The sequence below is a fragment of the Protopterus annectens genome, chromosome 12.part0, assembly GCF_019279795.1.
Source record: "Protopterus annectens isolate FY-2018-M chromosome 12.part0, PAN1.0, whole genome shotgun sequence".
In the NCBI taxonomy this organism is placed as follows: domain Eukaryota; kingdom Metazoa; phylum Chordata; order Ceratodontiformes; family Protopteridae; genus Protopterus; species Protopterus annectens.
Genome location: NC_056746.1, coordinates 1112784221 through 1112806269, shown reverse-complemented (window position 1 = coordinate 1112806269; position 22049 = coordinate 1112784221).

Genomic DNA, 22049 nt, shown 5'->3' with positions numbered 1-22049 from the left:
GATGTGTACACGATGCCCATCACACACAATTGTCCATGACCCAGTCAAACATGGCCATGGGTGATACCCACAGGCATGTTGCCACACAGTACATCTGCAGTGGGTAGTCACCGTTGCACTTTGTCCACACATAGTGCGATCATAGCTGTAGTGGACCACCTGTACATCTGATGTGGTACACCAGACAAACGCAATGCCTGTCTGCAGCCACTGGAGGTGCCACCAATGTCTACCATATACGTGCTGTGGAACAGCATGACTGTGTTGCAGACATGGCAATGCAATGCGTCCATGTTACGCATCGCACAGAAACATACCTGTGTCTTGCTGCCATGCAGTGGCACAGTGCCTGTACTCCCCACTGTATAGCTATGTACACAGCTCACACCAACCACACCTGCACAGACATCCTTGTTACACATGCATTCTATCTGTAGCCTGTACACATAACACTGCACTGTGACGTCCAGTTTGATGTGGTGCATGTGGTGGGACACCATTGTCACATGTCCACATGTTATCGCACATGTTGGCGGAGTACATGACAAAGTGGCGCCAGCCATGTGTACTGTTAACCTGCCTGTGGCCACACGGTGTATCACGGTGATGCATGCAAACTACCATGAATGTGTGTACTGCATGCCTACTGAAATGACACCTGCTTGATGTAGTGTGCACCCCAGGGCAGTATGCATACTACCACTATTAATGTCTGGCCTGCATTCACTGAGCTGTGGTGTGGGAATGCTGCATGCCATCTGCAATATCACATGCATGATGTGTCTGCATGTGTGTGTGTCTGCGTGTGTGTGTCAGCGTGTGTGTGTCTCTGCATGTGTGTGTCTGCGTGTGTGTGTCTGTGTGTGTGTGTGTGTGTGTGTGTGTGTGTGTCTGTGTGTGTGTGTGTGTCTGCATGTGTGTCTGCGTGTGTGTAATGTATCTTACAGTATGTCTTTGTATTCACAGGTGGTGTAGGTGCGTTCCCCTCCTGCGGTCCATCTGATGCTAGTGTCCCCACAGATACTAGCGGTGATGACCATATGCATGAGGCACAGGCAGGGTTGTCACGGGCAGAAGCTGTGCCATTGATTAACATCCCACCTATGTCCCCTTCATCTCCGCACGGTTCAGATGCCGACACATACCACATCACCGTTGCCCATAGAGGAAGGACAGTCAGCGTCTGTTGGCATTGAGCAGGAATGTGTGGTGGCTACAGAAGGTGCGGGTACACACCATGTTGCCAGTGTAATGACTGGTGATGTGCCACACAGGCATGTGGCTGGTGCTGCTCGTAGGAGGAGTTCTGGTAGACATGCACCTGCAGTACAGGGTGCAGCAGCTGGTATCACCAGGCGCATGTTCCAGACTGTAATGGCGGCACAGGCACGTGCTGAATGGCAGAACCAAGAAGGGCAGAGGCTGCAGAGGGCCGCAATCCGTTCCCTAAATGAGAACATCCAGTCATTGGCGAATGCTCAACAGCAGCTTGCCGATGTTCTGGATAAGCGATTAAGTGAGATGGTTGGAATCCTCGACCGAGGCATGTCAATCCACGAGCGTGAGCTGTCTGTGCTGGAACACCTGGTAGGGGTGAGGCGTAGGACACGTGGCCGTAGGCCAGCAACACCACCTAGTGCAGGTCGACGTGTGCGTGCCACCTCTCATGCCCACTCACACAGTGCCAGTAGCAGCAGCAGTGCAGCTGGTGCTACACCAACCACACCAGGACACAGCAGGCCACGTGGACGTGGCCATGGCGGTCCCAGCGTGGACACGGTTCCAGCGGACATGTGTCATCGGAGAGTGGCCACTCCATACCTCCACCCGGTAGTGCCCGTGCGACCCCAGGCAGGCACGGGTCACGTGGCCGCAGGCGGACACAGTGAGCCATACAACCTGCACTGTACAGTCTGGGGCTGCCAAGTATACCCGTGTAGGCATCACAGATGGCTGAACTGTGTACACACATACCCACACACAGCAGACACAACTGTAGGGCTCCACCACATCCACATGCATTCTGCACAGTCATGCCCAGTAAATGCACCGGCCCTTACACACACACATGATGTCATCCATTGGTACAGCCTATGCCCCTGGCACACATATCACCCTGTGCATATGATGAAGCCTCTGCCGCAGCACTGTCATCCACACCATCGGTGCACGGTTATGCAAATATATTCTGATGCACAGGGTGGACAAGATAGTGAGAGGTGTATGTGATACCTGTGTCCGCATAGTGCGTGATGTGTATGTTGCAGTGGTTGTGTATGACAGGTGACAGGTGCGTATGTGGCGTGGGTTGTGTACTGACATCATGCAGCAGACATATCATGTAGTGCAGGTGCAGCATACATTGAACTGTGTACACGGTATGCGTGGCGGTTACATGTGTAGCACCATGTTGGTTCTGTTAACCTGTATGCCAAATATGGTGTACTTGCATGTGCCTACTGGGAGCACTGTTATCAGTCCCCACGTGTAGCTGTGGGTTACCCACAGGCACATCTGGCAATATCAGCATACCACAGGTACCCGCAACCTGCATGGACTCCTACATAGGTACATAGGTGCATAGGTACATACCAGGCTATGTGCCCTACGGCATGTGTAAGCCTAGCCAGAGTGTGTGTGGCTTTCACCACCCCTTAGGATGAGGATACTACATCCATCGGTCCGCTGTCCCTCTGTCCAGCAGTGACACAGAGATGATGCCTGGCGCATACCTACGATCACACATCCACACGTCAGGATTACTCTTGGACAGAGTCAGTCAGGGGCTCTGCTTCACATGGGCTGGGAATCTTTTCCATGTTGTAGGGGGTCTCTGGGCGATGACCCTGTCCCTCCAGCACGTCCTATTTATGTCCGTGTTGAGGTTTCTGTCAGTTGCTTCTGTGCCCGTGTTTGTTTGGAGCCTAGGAGGTGGAACATGTCCATGTCACCCAGGTCGGACATGGCCGTGTATGTCAGGCACAGATCACCTCAGAGCAGACGGGCTGAGAAGGTATACAGCCGGAGTCCCCTCAGTCGGGCAGCGTGTGACATATGTCTCAGCACCTTTATCCCTGTGTTGTGGAACGTTTGAGGTCCTTCCGAGTGCTGCAGGTGTCAGGTTAGGTACATTCCAAATGTGGCGTTGTACCCAATCATTGGTCTGATGTGTGAAGAGTACAGGGGTACAATGACCTCCCCTGATGTGGATGTGAATCCCTTCATGACCAGGTGGGCACAGTGGAATGTCTTCCCAACCACATTGGCAATGTGAGTGTCGAGAGAGGTTACCGACAGGTTTGGTACCCATGTCCCTGATCACGTCCACCATGTTTAATGGATTACCACCTATATGGTAATTTGGGGTGAACATGTCTTTCCCAAAGGGTAGGTCTATACCTTCCCTGGCATGTAGCATCAGGCCATGGCTCTGGCACCAGTTATCCATTTCTATGAGACCCCAGGTGGATGTCCGTGTCTGATGGGGTGTTGAGTATGGTGGTGTGCAGTCATCTGCATACCTTGTCTGCCACAATCCCCCTATGTTTGCATGCACATTGGAAAGTTGAATGCCGAACAGGAGGGGGCCCAGGACTGAGCCCTGTGGGCCACCACTCGGGACCAGCTTGGAGTCTGACATGGCACCAGGAACACAAACCCTGTGGGTTTGACCTCCATCCAGTTGGCAAACCATCGTGTGACATATGTCTCTACATCTACGCTGGTGAGCCTTTCTATGATGCCCACGTGGAGTGTGGTTTGAGCGCTCCCGCCAGGTCATGGTAGTCTGTGCAAACCGACGTACCCCCATCAATGGCCTTAGTGACTCCTCCAAACAGGTCGACCAGGTTTGGGAGGCAGGATCTGCCCTTGACTAAGCCGATGTGGGTATGTTCCGGTATTTGCTGTACACCAATGTCTTTATTTATGGGCTCCAGTATGGACCTCCCCACAGCTTTGCAGACAAGGCTTGTCAAGCTGATAGGGCAGGGATGTATAGAGTCCATAAGAGCACTACCCTGGTGTAGTGGGACCACAGTTGCCGTATGCCATCCATCGGGGCGTAGCCCGTAGTAAGGCTAAGATGAAACAGCAGCCTTATGTGCGGGTGAGGGCCTCAATGAGGTTGTGTAGCACACAGCCGGGGACACCATCTGGTCCCATTGATGCTGTGTTCACTGCTTAACAGATATCAGCTCTCTCCTGGGCATACGGGATGTTTGGGAGGCTAGACTCTGGTGGGATGGATACGTCCCCTCTTGGGGGGGGGGTAGATGTATGCATGGAACATGTCCGCTGGTTTGTTGACAATGTCTGTGGGTTCAGTGATCATTGTACCATTCTGGAGTAATTCCGGGCATAACTGTGTGCTTCCACCCATGTTCCTACCATAGCTAAGGAAGGCCTTATGGTTGTCTTATGTGTCCTTTGCAGTACCAGTCCCACAGGCGGCCTTGGATGATTGTATGAGTGATCGTATGTTAACGCCGGTATTAATCAGTGATGCCTTCCCTGGTACTGATATTGCTCTGTCATGTATTAGCTCTCAACTCTTGTTGTACGGTTTGTCAATGGCTGGGGTCCACCAGACCATGTGCCTGCCTTTGGTGGACAAGGTCCTGATGTTATCAGGATCGCTTGGTGCAGACATTCCTGGGGTGCTCATAGAAGGCATTTGTAAGGGTTTCATCAGTGTGGCCTGTGTTTACCACTGGCATGGAGGCCTTGTAGGGTACCACACCAGTCGTATGACGTGTGTGGTTCGCTGTGGAGAGGTCTTCACTGTGGTCTCCCATGCCGGTGTTGGGTGCAGGATGCGGATCTCCAGTGAGTTCACTATATGGTCTGACCTCACCATTGAGGGATGTACATCCTGTGTGGAGCATGTCGTCCCCATGTGTGATGATCAGAACTAGTATAGTTCCCCTTGTGGGTATGGTGCATGGTTGTTCCACAGCATTCAGGTGTATGAACACCTGGAACCTTTGGTGTAGGGTGTTGTGTCCTGGGTAATGTTCCCGGTCTATGTATGGGTGGTTGATGTCACCCAATATGACGGTGTTGTGAGAGCATTCATACTCACCAGTGTCTTCAGGAAGGCTGTGCAGGTATCCTGGGTTTGGGAGGGTGGTCTGTAGCATGCAACAAACTGTAGGGCAGTCCTACCCATGGTTAATTGCACCTGGATATTCCCGCTGCTACGTGCATTTCTGCCAACCTGGAGGTGTGTGTATCCTTCATGGAAATGGAGACTTCCCCTCCTTCTGTGTTAGGTCCGGGTTATGGTCCTGAACGCGTGATATGGGGTATGACCCGATAGTGCTGGGGTGCTCTCAGCAGCCCTGATCAATGTTTCAGTCACAGCACTGACATCGATGTCCTCCATACTGAGGAGGGCATTTGAGGGTGTGCAGCTTGGGCGTAGACCACTGGCACTGAGCAGTATTACCCTGTCTGTTCTCCAGGTTTGTAGTGTAGGGTGGTAGGTTTATCATTCCAGCCTTGCCTGCAGTGGGCACTGTGGGGTGGCAGCTGCCTTAGCCAAACCCTTGAGGACCAGGGGCGGCAGGTGCGAGCCATACCTTGCGAAGAGGCGTGGCGTGCCAAGCATGTCATCCCAGGTAGGAGGAATCTGGATCCCCTCAGACTGACAACGGTAACCAGGCACATTATCAAGGGTGACCACTTGGAGCCAGTATAGTGGCATCATACTTGATGAGGGTGGGATACTGCCCAGGGTCAGGGACATGCTGGCCTGGGCTACACAATCTGAGTGGCCCTCTATGTCTCCTTTAATGTATCCCAGGGTGGTATGTCTCCAGTCGTTGACACCAGCATGGGCAATGACCGCGTCATACCTGTACATGCTGCGGAGTGACCTGAGTGCGTGTGTTATGTGGCGGATTCCAGCGCCGACAGGCAGCCTACTGTGATCATTCCCTTGTTCAGTCTGGTGGGTGGGACGTCGGTGTGTCTGACAGTGGCGTCACCCATTACAAGTGTGTCTGGCATTGTGTGTGTTGCCTTTGGGGCTCTGACTGTTTAGCACACTGGCGTTGAGAACTATGTGTTGCATGTCCTATGTCTTGTGGAGGCAGTTGCTTGTGTGTCTGCTTCAGAGGGCTCGTTAGGTTCGTGACATGTTTTAACAGTGCCTCCAGGTATGTCTTAGTGTGTTCATGTGTTTGATTAGCATTTGCGATAGTCACATGTGACACTGGGTTTGTGGTGTGCATGGTGTCCTTCCCTCCCGCTTGGTCTTGCGGTCATGGTTTGAGAGAGCACAGCCCCTGTCTGGCTATATAGTTGCATCTGTCACATGTATTATGTTCATTGGGGAGGTGCGGCTTGTCCGTGTCCATGAGGCACCTGTAACAGTGCCCAGGACGCCCAGATTCACCATCTGAACAGGAGAGGTCGCTAGCAATTGACCCTTCGACATGCCAGAGAACGTGAATGCATTTGCTGTGTAACTGGGTCAGAAGGCACCTATAGGGAAGTGGGTACACAAGGGGATTCTAGGCCAGTGTAGTACTCCATTTAGTATACATGTACTTTACCTATGTAGGAATACTATGGGAGCAGGTGCAGAGCTTTTGTGATATAGAGAACAGACAGTCGGGATTGCAAGAAGAGAGGTTATACACATAAACCTGCGGAGCACGGAGCCAGATACAGTGTAACGTTGCTTACACGGTACATGACGCACATGTCCACACATATACTGCACCTGACGCCTGTGGTCGGTGCCACAGGCTACGGTGGACAGAGACATCACATACATGGCATGACACAGTACAGGTATGGTGACATTCTGCAGGTGTCGTACGCAGTGTGCTGGCTACTGACCGCAGGTGTCACCTGTCAGCTGTGGTGCACGGTGTGCAGCAGTCGGATGCTGTACCGGTACAGGAATATGTCCGCAATCACGGTGCATACACCTCTATGGCACACACACCATTGTGTGCAGATGGGGACACCTGTCTGTGTGGTCAGCACCCTCACAAGACAATGCACCCATGCGCCATGTCTCAGGGGTGGTCTTGCACAGGTGGCCAGTAAGGCTCACAGGTATGGCATTGACAGGGCTGTACAATGCAGCACCAGTACGGGATGGTCACCCTGTGTGGTCAGTGTCCAGTCACAACACTATATCTGCATACACCCTCACAACAGGCAGCAGACATACACACATGTTGACACACTGACATGGTGGTGACCACACATGTCTACACGGAGGGATGACGTGTTGCATGTACTGCACCATCCACATCGATGCACCCCACACTGAGGTAGGTACAGATCTCTACCATGGTGTACAGTGATGTGTGGCACGTGGCACATAGTCCCCCCGATCTGTGGCATACATGGGCACACATTCCTGCACACATGTTGGTGCTAGGAATGCCACACCCGCTATATGGGATATGTGCAGGCGTGCAGCGGTATGTAGTGCATCCTGCGTACTACCACTGTATCTGGCAGCTGTGCCAATATTTGCACTTGGGAGGTGGTAGGGGTTACAGTGGCCATGTGACATATGGTCGATGACGCATGGCCGATGGGTATGCATTATGGCAGCGCTGTCATGTAAAGGCGACATAGCAGACTGTATGCACATGGCAGGGTAGGATGGTGTGTGACACACCTGTGACCAGCACCTGCACACATGCATGTGGACAGGTGTTTAAACACATGGTGTACACACAGACTGCCATGCGTGCTGTTACTATGCCACCATATGACGGCCCCCATGATGGGTATGCATGTGGTAGGGGGTTGCAACTGTGTTATGGACACGGACACCGCTCATGCATGGCTGCACCGTGCACAGTACACGTGTCACATGTATCCCCTGTTGCCATGTGTGTATGCATTGCTACGTTGTGACATGTGTGTCGACATACATGGAACATGGACTGTGGTATGGTATCACAGCTGTCACAGGCAAACTGTACAAGGGTATGTGTCCCAGTGAACACCGCTACACCCTGTAGGGGTGCATACCACAGACATGTGTCCGCCTTCCCTTCGTGTGTGTATTACCGTGTACGCCTGTGTTATGCATGTGGTACATCACAGGCTTCGTATGTGTCCTGCGTGCAGTCCATGCACACAGCCAGGAAATCACATATGTGACATATCCGGACATTGTTTCACTGTGGTACAGCTGCAGTCATGTGTCATATCTGTGTCAGGCCCGTGGTATGTGTGGAGCACGCCTGTCCATGTATACCGGTATGGGTGGACTACATCACACCTGTGGGATCATTGATAGTACATGTGTACTCTGCACGACGGACGTACACCGCCACATAGTCTTGTGGACATATGTCACATGCTGTTGCTGGACCGTGAGGCATACTGCTGCACCGATGACATGGTGCTGGCATGGCAGCTACAGTGTTCACTGCAGTGTGTACATGTTCAGCCTGCACCCGTGATGCCTGTGCTGTCATCTGTGTGTGTACGTGTGACTGCATGTGTGTCCACCCTGTGCGTGTGTACGGGTTTACCTGGCCGTGACTTGCGGTGTGTGCACTCCGTCTGCATGCCGGACGGCGCGTAGCACATACTACGTGTGTGAGCATGGCCGGGTTGCTGTTGTGTGGGTGGACACACACGACGGTCCACATTCTGCCTCCCATGATTTCGCCCCATGTGTATGCATGTCTGCACTGTGCAGATTCTAAGTGTCTGAGCATGCCCAGTAAGCAGCTGTGTAGATGGACACACAGTACAGTGCACACCGCGCCCGTCTGCGTTGATACCCCGTGTGCATGCCTGTTTCCCCTTCGCAACCGCCACGTCTGTGGCATGGCCGGGTTGCTGTTGTGTGGGTGGACACACACGACGGTCCACATTCTGCCTCCCATGATTTCGCCCCATGTGTATGCATGTCTGCACTGTGCAGATTCTAAGTGTCTGAGCATGCCCAGTAAGCAGCTGTGTAGATGGACACACAGTACAGTGCACACCGCGCCGTCTGCGTTGATACCCCGTGTGCATGCCTGTTTCCCCTTCGCAACCGCCACGTCTGTGGCATGGCCGGGTTGCTGTTGTGTGGGTGGACACACACGACGGTCCACATTCTGCCTCCCATGATTCAGCCCCATGTGTATGCATGTCTGCACTGTGCAGATTCTAAGTGTCTGAGCATGCCCAGTAAGCAGCTGTGTAGATGGACACACAGTACAGTGCACACCGCCCGTCTGCGTTGATACCCGTGTGCATGCCTGTTTCCCTTCGCAACCGCCACGTCTGTGGCATGGCTGGGTTGCTGTTGTGTGGGTGGACACACACGATGGTCCACATTCTGCCTCCCATGATGTCGCCCCATGTGTATGCATGTCTGCACTGTGCAGATTCTAAGTGTCTGAGCATGCCCAGTAAGCAGCTGTGTAGATGGACACACAGTACAGTGCACACCGCACCCGTCTGCGTTGATACCCCGTGAGCATGTCTGTCTCCCCTTCGCAACCGCTAGGTGTGAGGGCATGGCCAGTACACCATTCGGGGGTACACACTACAGTCGGCACCGATGTCTGCTACTAGGCGTGTAGCCATGGCCAATGACATCCTGCATAGCCATGGTGACCATCCAGGTGAGTCATATGTGGTTGTTATGCCACAATGGCTGCCTACATCCTGCACGCCGGATGCCCTCTCATAGGGTATACTGTATGTGGTGCATCCCGTATCCATGTCGTGATGTACTGCTCCGTAGTTAGTTGGTATTCCCGACTGCAGCACTACCGTGTTACTGTACGCCCACCTTGGGATGGTAACATGCTGTGTGACTGCGCACTCTGTCTTCATTCCCTATCGGCTGCCTTGCCTCTGCAGATGATACCACCCACCTAGGGGTATGCCTCCTGACAGTGCTGTGCTCAGTAATCTCGGTAGCGTTCTGTAAATGCATCATGCTGTAGTGTGTTCATGTAGGTAGGCGTAGGTTCGACTCCCGGCCCTTCCCTGTGTGTGTGTGTGTGTTTCCAGCTGCCTCTGCAGATGAACATGCTTTTAGATGCTTCGCAACACATACCTTGGCTATTGTCAGCTATTCCCTTACGGATGATGTCACCCGCCTAGAAGTATGCCTCTGACAGCACTGTGCTCAGTAATCTCGGTAGCACGTTCTGTAAATGCATCATGCTGTAGTGAGTTCATGTAGGTAGGCGTAGGTTCGACAATCGGCCCTTCCCTGTGTATGTGTGTGTGTGTGTGTGTGTTTCCAGCTGCCTCTGCAGATGAACATGCTTTTAGACGCTTCGCAACACATACCTTGGCTATTGTCAGCTATTCCCTTACGGATGATGTCACCCACCTAGAAGTATGCCTCTGACAGCGCTGTGCTCAGTAATCTCGGTAGCGCGTTCTGTAAATGCATCATGCTGTAGTGAGTTCATGTAGGTAGGCGTAGGTTCGACTCCCGGCCCTTCCCCGTGTGTGTGTGTGTGTGTGTGTGTTTCCAGCTGCCTCTGCAGATGAACATGCTTTTAGATGCTTCGCAACACATACCTTGGCTATTGTCAGCTATTCCCTTACGGATGATGTCACCCACCTAGAAGTATGCCTCTGACAGCACTGTGCTCAGTAATCTCGGTAGCGTTCTGTAAATGCATGATGCTGTAGTGAGTTCATGTAGGTAGGCGTAGGTTCGACTCCCGGCCCTTCCCGTGTGTGTGTGTGTGTGTGTGTGTTTCCAGCTGCCTCTGCAGATGAACATGCTTTTAGACGCCGCAACACATACCTTGGCTATTGTCAGCTATTCCCTTACGGATGATGTCACCCGCCTAGAAGTATGCCTCTGACAGCTGTGCTCAGTAATCTCGGTAGCGTTCTGTAAATGCATCATGCTGTCGTAAGTTCATGTAGGTAGGCGTAGGTTCGACTCCGGCCCTTCCCGTGTGTGTGTGTGTGTGTGTGTGTGTTTCCAGCTGCCTCTGCAGATGAACATGCTTTTAGACGCTGCAACACATACCTTGGCTATTGTCAGCTATTCCCTTACGGATGATGTCACCCGCCTAGAAGTATGCCTCTGACAGCACTGTGCTCAGTAATCTAGGTAGCGTTCTGTAAATGCATCATGCTGTAGTGAGTTCATGTAGGTAGGCGTAGGTTCGACTCCGGCCCTTCCCGTGTGTGTGTGTGTGTGTGTTTCCAGCTGCCTCTGCAGATGAACATGCTTTTAGACGCTTACAACACATACCTTGGCTATTGTCAGCTATTCCCTTACGGATGATGTCACCCGCCTAGAAGTATGCCTCTGACAGCACTGTGCTCAGTAATCTCGGTAGCGTTCTGTAAATGCATCATGCTGTAGTGAGTTCATGTAGGTAGGCGTAGGTTCGACTCCGGCCCTTCCCGTGTGTGTGTGTGTGTGTGTTTCCAGCTGCCTCTGCAGATGAACATGCTTTAGACGCTTCGCAACACATACCTTGGCTATTGTCAGCTATTCCCTTACGGATGATGTCACCCACCTAGAAGTATGCCTCTGACAGCGCTGTGCTCAGTAATCTCGGTAGCGCGTTCTGTAAATGCATCATGCTGTAGTGAGTTCATGTAGGTAGGCGTAGGTTCGACTCCCGGCCCTTCCCGTGTGTGTGGGGTGTGTGTGTTCACAGCTGCCCTAGTAGAGTGTAGTTATTTTAGACGCTTGGCAACACATACCTTGGCTATCGGCGGCTATTCCTTTACGGATGTTGTCACCCACCTGGACGTGTGCCTCTGACGGTGCTGTGTTCAGTGGTCCACGTAGCGTTCCATACCTGTGTCATACTGTTGTGCGGTTGGGTATGTGGGGGTGTGGTCAATCACCATGCCTGCCAGATGTGTGTGTGTGTCTATGCTCCCAGCCGCATGGGTTCATAGGGTATGGCTTTAGAGTTTCCGCAGAACACTTATATCCTGCCGCCATCCCTGTGTTTGTGGATGGTGAGACGCAGCTCGTGGACTGCCTGTGTGCCTGCTGTGGTTGGCGACCTCCGTGGCGTGTTCTCCACGTGCACCCTGCTGTGGTGTGGTGGGGTGGGGCTGTGTACGTTCCACTCACGGCCTTGCCACATGTGTCCGTCTGTATCTCTCGTTGTATATCTACATACCTATGTTGTGCCCATAGCGCTGCTCTTGCATGGACAGCTGTCTGTCCCATGTATCGCATATTTGCACGGCTGACACATAGAACTGTGGTACGATGCATATCCACTCATTGTCCATGCAACGTCCGTATTCCAGAACACCCTAGAGACATCTGCTGGATATCGTGGCAGACAGCTATCCTTGCTGTACTGACACTGTACCCGTACACGCCATAAACCTTGTGTATAATTGCCTGTTTATGGTGTGTGTATGTCTAACTGTGCTGTATGCATGGTCGTGTGTGTGTCCCGCTATAGCCATCTGTGCAGGTGTCGCCACTATGGGTAATCCTTGTAGACCGCTGTTTCATGTGCACTTCTGCACATACCTGCAGACCGTACTACCCCTCCTACGGCAGCGGCCTTAGATCGACCGCTGCCCTAGGCTATAGGGCTCCATGGCGCCCACCACCACAACACATGGTGCCCCCATCCTGGTGTACCTACATGACATACCTACTAGACAGGTGGCCCTACTAGTGCGGCCCTAGGCAGCCGCAGGATTGGCGTATGCCTACGGCCGGCTATGAGCACATCACAAGGCATACGTTTACATTCAGTGTTTTACAAAGGCTAGGTTATAATACCAGAGGGGACCTCATCAACTATGCTTTAGAATGCGGATTGAGATGGATTATTAGGTGGAGAGTTGACCACACACCAGGGCTGACTGATGAAACACTGATTAAGCCTCTTTTGAGAAGCAGGTGGCTTAAACCCAAGTAACAGGAATGTAGTTTAGGTACAGATATACAGTTAACACACATTAGTCCACTCTTTCAGTTGTTTACCACTGTATTACATTGATATGATATACATATCTTCTATATATATTGTTAGATCTTTGATTGATGAGTATTAGGCATAGTACAATATCATATAATACATGTTTTAATAGGATGTTTTGGAGATGTTAATATATGTGTGTGTAGTTAACATTGCGTCTGTGCTTTATATGCTGTGGTTAATTGTTCATTGTTTGCTGAGAAATTGACCAATGAAAGTGTAAGGAGGGATATTTAAAGCCTGGATGCTTTTATGTTATGTGTAAGTCTGATGGAGCCTACGGGTGAAAGCGCTTACTTGTCTATGAAGGAACCTTTGTATACCATTTGGGCACTGTCCTGGACAATGTCTACGTTGACTGTTTCATCTACCTATGTGTGTTTTGGATTGTGTGCCATAAGGTGCCAGCGGTTCTTTGATGTTGATTAGGTGTATTCCATGGTCAATTGACATTAATCCTATTAATTCACTGAAGGATGTTCTTTATAAGTGGGAACGCCATAGTTTAACCATCCTATGACCTTCCTAGCTGAAGTTGTTAGTGTGCCATTGGTATGTGTTCCACAGGTCGCCCATTTGTTCCGCAGTATGGAAGCGAGTGATCCCCATTTTGGTGCTGGCAGATTGAGTGCTGTGTACGCCGGTATTCGCACGGCGGTCTGACTTTGTATGGGGAGTGTCTACTGTAGTCCCTATCTGTATTTCCTGTGTTATGCCTTACTGCAGCTGTGTAATTCCACCAGGTTTGCAGTTATGGGTGCCATCTTGGTCGTACGCTTGTCCATCCATGGGAATTGCCTACTGGACACTGGTATAGGGCTGTACACATTTCACACCTGCATTTAGCATTATCCGGTGGATGCTTTGCATTATTAGTGGGGAGTAAGGCATGTGCTATACCCACATCCCTCCCACGGGGCGGGACAATGGATTATCTGCCAAACAACACCGAGCCCCATTTCTGCATACCCAGGATCCCATGGCTGCAACCCTCGACGGTACCCATTACACATCCTTCATGTGTGCGGGACTGGGATGTGGACGCACTTCTATGGACTCGACCATCTGGGGATTTCTGTTCATATGTCCTGCATTTCATGGACACTTGTCATCAACCTTAAACACGCTGGTGGTGCATATGTCTAGCTGTGCCGTAGTCACGGCTGTTACTCCTTCAGGGTCGCTCGATCGCAGCTGGTAGATATTGCGTAGGGATCAATTTTTTGGGGTCCTACAATGGACACCAATGTGCATATGTAAAGTGTAGAACTTGTTGGACTGTGTCCATCTGGCCAGTGGTTTTGACTGCTGCTGTATGTTCCCCAATCGCGGATGTCTGTTTGACTACCCATATTATGTAGTGCTACGAAAACCAGGTTTTCAAAACTGAAACCAAATGGTGTACATCCAAAGATGCAGGTTAGCAACTGCTTTAAATAATCCTCAGAAGTCCCAATAGGAAATATCCGCCACTGTATTGTCAAAATAACACCACCAAAACATGTAGATCCTATTAATTCATTGAAGGATGTTCTTTATAAGTGGGAACGCCATAGTTTAACCATCCTATGACCTTCCTAGTTGACGTTGTTGGTGTGCCATTAGTATGTGTTCCACAGGTCGCCCATTTGTTCCGCAGTATGGCAGCGAGTGATCCCCATTTTGGTGCTGGCAGATTGAGTGCTGTGTACGCCGGTATTCGCACGGCGGTCTGACTTTGTATGGGGAGTGTCTACTGTAGTCCCTATCTGTATTTCCTGTGTTATGCCTTACTGCAGCTGTGTAATTCCACCAGGTTTGCAGTTATGGGTGCCATCTTGGTCGTACGCTTGTCCATCCATGGGAATTGCCTACTGGACACTGGTATAGGGCTGTACACATTTCACACCTGCATTTAGCATTATCCGGTGGATGCTTTGCATTATTAGTGGGGAGTAAGGCATGTGCTATACCCACATCCCTCCCACGGGCGGGACAACGGATTATCTGCCAAACAACACCGAGCCCCATTTCTGCATACCCAGGATCCCATGGCTGCAACCCTCGACGGTACCCATTACACATCCTTCATGTGCGGGACTGGGATGTGGACGCACTTCTATGGACTCGACAATCTGGGGATTTCTGTTCATATGTCCTGCATTTCATGGACACTTGTCATCAACCTTAAACACGCTGGTGGTGCATATGTCTAGCTGTGCCGTAGTCACGGCTGTCAGTTCTTCTGGGTCGATCGATCGCAGCTGGTAGATATTGCGTACGGATCAATTTTGGGGGTCCTACAATGGACACCAATGTGCATATGTAAAGTGTAGAACTTGTTGGACTGTGTCCATCTGGCCAGTGGTTTTGACTGCTGCTGTATGTTCCCCAATCGCGGATGTCTGTTTGACTACCCATATTATGTAGTGCTACGAAAACCAGGTTTGTCTAAAATGAACCCAAATGGTGTAAATCCAATGATGCAGGTTAGCAACTGCTTTAAATAATCCTCAGAAGTCCCAATAGGAAATATCCGCCACTGTATTGTCAAAATAACACCACCAAAACATGTAGATCCTATTAATTCATTGAAGGATGTTCTTTATAAGTGGGAACGCCATAGTTTAACCATCCTATGACCTTCCTAGTTGACGTTGTTGGTGTGCCATTAGTATGTGTTCCACAGGTCGCCCATTTGTTCCGCAGTATGGAAGCGAGTGATCCCCATTTTGGTGCTGGCAGATTGAGTGCTGTGTGCGCGGTATTCGCACGGCGGTCTGACTTTGTATGGGGAGTGTCTACTGTAGTCCCTATCTGTATTTCCTGTGTTATGCCTTACTGCAGCTGTGTAATTCCACCAGGTTTGCAGTTATGGGTGCCATCTTGGTCGCGCTTGTCCATCCATGGGAATTGCCTACTGGACACTGGTATAGGGCTGTACACATTTCACACCTGCATTTAGCATTATCCGGTGGATGCTTTGCATTATTAGTGGGGAGTAAGGCATGTGCTATACCCACATCCCTCCCACGGGGCGGGACAACGGATTATCTGCCAAACAACACCGAGCCCCATTTCTGCATACCCAGGATCCCATGGCTGCAACCCTCGACGGTACCCATTACACATCCTTCATGTGTGCGGGACTGGGATGTGGACGCACTTCTATGGACTCGACAATCTGGGGATTTCTGTTCATATGTCCTGCATTTCATGGACACTTGTCATCAACCTTAAACACGCTGGTGGTGCATATGTCTAGCTGTGCCGTAGTCACGGCTGTCACTTCTTCTGGTAGAACGATAACAGCTGGATGATATTCCATACAGATCAATTTTTGGGTCCTACAATGGACACCAATGTGCATATGTAAAGTGTAGAACTTGTTGGACTGTGTCCATCTGGCCAGTGGTTTTGACTGCTGCTGTATGTTCCCCAATCGCGGATGTCTGTTTGACTACCCATATTATGTAGTGCTACGAAAACCAGGTTTTTCTAAAATGAACCCAAATGGTGTACATCCAAAGATGCAGGTTAGCAACTGCTTTAAATAATCCTCAGAAGTCCCAATAGGAAATATCCGCCACTGTATTGTCAAAATAACACCACCAAAACATGTAGATCCTATTAATTCATTGAAGGATGTTCTTTATAAGTGGGAACGCCATAGTTTAACCATCCTATGACCTTCCTAGTTGACGTTGTTGGTGTGCCATTAGTATGTGTTCCACAGGTCGCCCATTTGTTCCGCAGTATGGAAGCGAGTGATCCCCATTTTGGTGCTGGCAGATTGAGTGCTGTGTACGCCGGTATTCGCACGGCGGTCTGACTTTGTATGGGGAGTGTCTACTGTAGTCCCTATCTGTATTTCCTGTGTTATGCCTTACTGCAGCTGTGTAATTCCACCAGGTTTGCAGTTATGGGTGCCATCTTGGTCGTGCGCTTGTCCATCCATGGGAATTGCCTACTGGACACTGGTATAGGGCTGTACACATTTCACACCTGCATTTAGCATTATCCGGTGGATGCTTTGCATTATTAGTGGGGAGTAAGGCATGTGCTATACCCACATCCCTCCCACGGGGCGGGACAATGGATTATCTGCCAAACAACACCGAGCCCCATTTCTGCATACCCAGGATCCCATGGCTGCAACCCTCGACGGTACCCATTACACATCCTTCATGTGTGCGGGACTGGGATGTGGACGCACTTCTATGGACTCGACAATCTGGGGATTTCTGTTCATATGTCCTGCATTTCATGGACACTTGTCATCAACCTTAAACACGCTGGTGGTGCATATGTCTAGCTGTGCCGTAGTCACGGCTGTCGCTTCTTCTGGGTGGAACGGTAGCAGCTGGATGATATTGCGTACGGATCAATTTTGGGTCCTACAATGGACACCAATGTGCATATGTAAAGTGTAGAACTTGTTGGACTGTGTCCATCTGGCCAGTGGTTTTGACTGCTGCTGTATGTTCCCCAATCGCGGATGTCTGTTTGACTACCCATATTATGTAGTGCTACGAAAACCAGGTTTTTCAAAACTGAAACCAAATGGTGTACATCCAAAGATGCAGGTTAGCAACTGCTTTAAATAATCCTCAGAAGTCCCAATAGGAAAGAATCGCCACTTTATTGTCAAAATAACACCACCAAAACAAGTAGATCACGAGCACTTTCGCCCGGTCTTATCGGGCATTTTCAAGTGTAATTAGCTAAAACAATAACTAAATAAATAATAATGAATAATTTAATAATAAAAATAATAATATGTTATTTGGACAATAGCTTCTGCTATTGGCATACAATGCTGTGGGTGGTGCCGGTTACCATACATATGGCTTTCTCAAAAGCCGACTTCACACTTCTAAACACTAGTGTGGTCTCCTTTAAGGCCCCTGAGCCAGTGGTAAACATTACTCAAGCCACTGAATCACTTACATATGCCTTCTACCAGCACCTACAGGACTGCATGGATCAGGCAATCCCTTACACAACTGTGAGTCTTTGTACCAATGCCAAGCATCCAGTCTGGTGTACCCCAGCCATACACAAGCTCTACAACGAAAGGAGGTAGCTACTACAAGACAGAGCAGAATCCTTGTAAGGTATGACACCCTTGCTCATTATATGTGAAGAACTACAAGCTCTCATGACATCATCCAGGGCAAATCCGACAGATATATCACCAAGGACTCGACAGACAATCATACGGCCTTCTTTAGCTATGTTGGACACCTGGGAGGACACTCCCAGATATGCTCGGACTGGGTTCAGGATGATGTGAAGTTTACTGAACATACACACATTGCCAACATACTGGCTGACAGGTTCGGTGCAAACATCTCCCCCCCCCCACATGGAGAGATGTCTGTACCAGAGGATTGTGGCCCCGAAACTTCTGTAACGCACAGGTGGGACATGCTCTCCAAGGCAGTGAACACAGCATCCATGGGACCAGATGGTGTCCCGGCTGTGTACTCCATGAACTCATTGAGGAATTAGACCCACAGTTAGGACAGCTGTTTAATCTTAGCCTCACCTCAGGTAACGTACCCAAGTTGTGGCACGGCGACTGTAGTCCCACTTCACAGGGCAGTGCCTCCACTGACCCTGGTAATTACCGTCCCATTAGCTTGACAAGCCTTATCTGCAAAGCCATGGGGAAGGATCATAATGGAACTCATAGATGACGACATAGGGGACTTGCATACTTTGCATCCAACCCAGTTTGGCTTGGTCAAAGGCAGATCATGCGTTTAAAACTTGGTTGACGTTTTAGGAACAGTCACCGAGGCCATTGATGAGGGTCAGGCAGTCCATACAGCCTACCTCGACCTGGCAAAGGCCTTCAACACAATACCCCCCTCAGGTATCATTGATAAACCCATCGGCTTGGATGTGAACCCGTACATCGCAGGATGGGTTGCAAACTGGCTAGGTGACACAACCCACATGGTCATAGTTGCTGGCACCATGTCAGACTCACAGCCGGTCACAGGCGGTGTCCCACGGCGCTCAGTCCTGGGTCCACTCTTTTTCTGCATCTACATTTCCAAAGTACAAGCAAACACAGGGGGGTTATGGCTGACAATGTTTGCAGATGACTGCGAACTGGGTGCCATAGTGGGACGGACATCTGACACAGATATCCTTCAGAAGGGCCTCACAGATATGGATATCTGGTGCCAGGGACATGGCCTACAGCTAAATGCCGGGAAATGCATAGTCATACCCTTCGGGAAGAACATGGTTACCCCTAGCTGCCATATAGGTGGCAATCCACTGAGCACAGAGGGAGTTACCAGGGATCTGGGGACCCAGGTTGTCAGTCACCATTCGTTCGACACACACGTTGCTAACGTAGTTAGGTAGACCTTCTACATTGCCCACCTGATGGTGCAGGGATTCACATCTAGATCAGGGGAGGTCATCGTCTCCTTGTACTCATCACTCATTAGACCTATGATTGAGTACATTGCCCCGTTCGGAAGGTATCTGACCCGACACCTGCAGCAGCTGGGAAGGCCCCATAGGTTCATCGTCAAACGGATGCAGGGTGTCAGGAATTTGTGTTATGCTGCCCGACTGACAGGACTCCTGCTCCATTCAGTCACATACCACTTGCTCAGTGGTGACCTGTGCCTGACATACAAGGCCATGTCGACCCATATTTGATGACTATGCTTCACCTAATGGATCTACATCCCTCAGAACCACAGGGGCAGGTGACGTGAACCTTGACACGGTCATTAATAGAATGTGTTGGAGGGACAGATTCATCACCCAGACACTCACTATGCTGTGGAACAACATCCCAGTACATGTGAGGCAGAGCACCTCGCTGGCCTTGTTCGAGGGGATCTTGACCAATGGATGGGGATTGCAGATATACCCCAGGGATTACTTCATTGTCACTGCTTGACAGAGGTACAGCAATATAATAGGCATTGTTATCTTCGGACTGGAGGGTTGGCAAAGGCAACATAACTATGGGCTAGGGTTATAGCTGCCCTTGGGCAGATAGCCTACTATGTACCTATGGACCTATGAACCTATGTTCATAGTTTGTCCCATTCACACTTGTCTATCCCCTATCCTCATTCGTATGTGTATATTTCTGTGGCACATGATTGAACTATGTATTACCTGCAGGTATGCTGTGTACAGTGCACATACGTCACGGTTGATTACAGTGTATCTGTGTACCTACCTCTGTGATACTGAGGACTACCACACATCCTTCACAGCATTACATGCATATGTCCATACTATTATTCGTTGGCCTGTGGGGGGTTGTTAGGGCAACGGTTACACGTGTCCCTGTTTGTGCACGCGTCATGGTGGTCTTTGACCAGCCTCCGTTGCTATCGTGGGATGGACGGTAGTGTTGGTGTGTGTTTGGGATGTGTTTCCACTGCCGGTACATCTGTGGGGGGTGGGGTTGGCACATGTTCCTCTTTGCAGGGAGCCCCATCCTGGACATTTGTGTCATGCGTCAACACTTGGCACATGCCATATGTCCTGTGCTATTCCCACAGTCGTGTATGCCTTCCTGCATTACTACTGCGTGTTACTGGCAGTTTGTATCTGGTACGCATGGCTATTATGTTGGATAGCTTGGCCTATTCCCATGCTATGACATACCCATTCATCCAGGCATATACATGTTATTACATCCTTTGCATTGGCCGTGGGTGTTTGGCCATCCGGCAACGCTATTCTCAACGTGTGATGTCCCACCTTCACCTTCTGTGCATGTGGCACCCTGTTGGGGCGTCCTGCTTGGTGGGCAGATGTTCCGCCATATGTGTTGTGTTTGACATGTCTGCATAGCTAATCATCAGTACGGTGGCTGAACATACTGCCTTGTCCAGATGTGTACAGTTATGGGCACCGTGGCGTGTGCACGCCTATGGGGTTTCGACAGGTCCATACCACATGCGGGATGTACACATTCTGCCGACACATTCACATGCAGCCATTTGGATATCTGTACCTGAGGTGGGATGTTAACATGTGGGGTACATATTTGCCCGCGTGGCACTGCCTAGGACAATACTTCTTACTACATTTCAGGTATACCCATTGTGTGTAGGTGTGCAGCTGCGCAAGGCTGCTAGCTGGGTTGGGTGCACGGTCGTACATGGGTGCGGGTTACATGCTTTGACGGTCTGTTGTGTATTACATTTGCATGCATGGGTTCTGCTTCTGGATATTACGCTTAGGCATACGCCGTCCTATGTGTATGCGACGGGCACGTTGCTGGGTGTAGTACATGTTGCTATGCACATGTTTGTCTGTGTTTAGGGTATCTGGTTTCCTTCTTGTTGTTATATCGACACGGCTACCCGGCTGTGTACTCTCACTACTGCTGGTGACCATGCCCATGTGGCTACTTCTGTGTAGGTGCGGCGCTGACATGCTGCGGTACACCTTCACTGGGTATGCCCACTGACAGTGCATTGCGTGACGGACACGGTATTACGCGTATCCTTTGTTCCTTGGATGGGTACAATTTGGACTTCGTGGGTTAATGTTTGGTTCTCCGTTTTGTGTGAACGGGTACTATGTTGCATACTCTGCGTACGTTTCATTATCCACGGACCCTGGCTGGTGCGGTTACTATTGCAGGCGGCCTGTGGAAGTCAGCACTTTAGGTTGCTCATCGCCTGCCGGCTTGGCCACGCCTACGGGCGCATCCTACTTGGGCTCGCTCACGTGCCCTCTGCACGTGTCTGTGGTTGCGGCGCGCACTCATTACTATGCATATGGCGCTGCTACGCCGATTATACACTGCACTGCCGGCGCAAGCCTTACACCGGCCTTGCGCCGAGCTTCATGAATCCCGGGGTCTATCTTTCCATATCAATGCTCAGCTTCCTGAAGGAGACAGTGATTAACTAGCTAGTCTATGTATTTTTCCATATATTTCAGAATATTTTTGTGTTTTATTCCTTTAATGGAACAAAGTATTCAGAAAACAATCTCTTTGAATGATTTTTGCATATAATTTAACTGGTGCTGCCAAAATGCCATTTATACATGTTATTGTACTTTTACTTTAAAGCAATGCTGGCACTATTTTGTCAATTTGGAATATTATTATAGATGTAATATACTTATAATAAATGT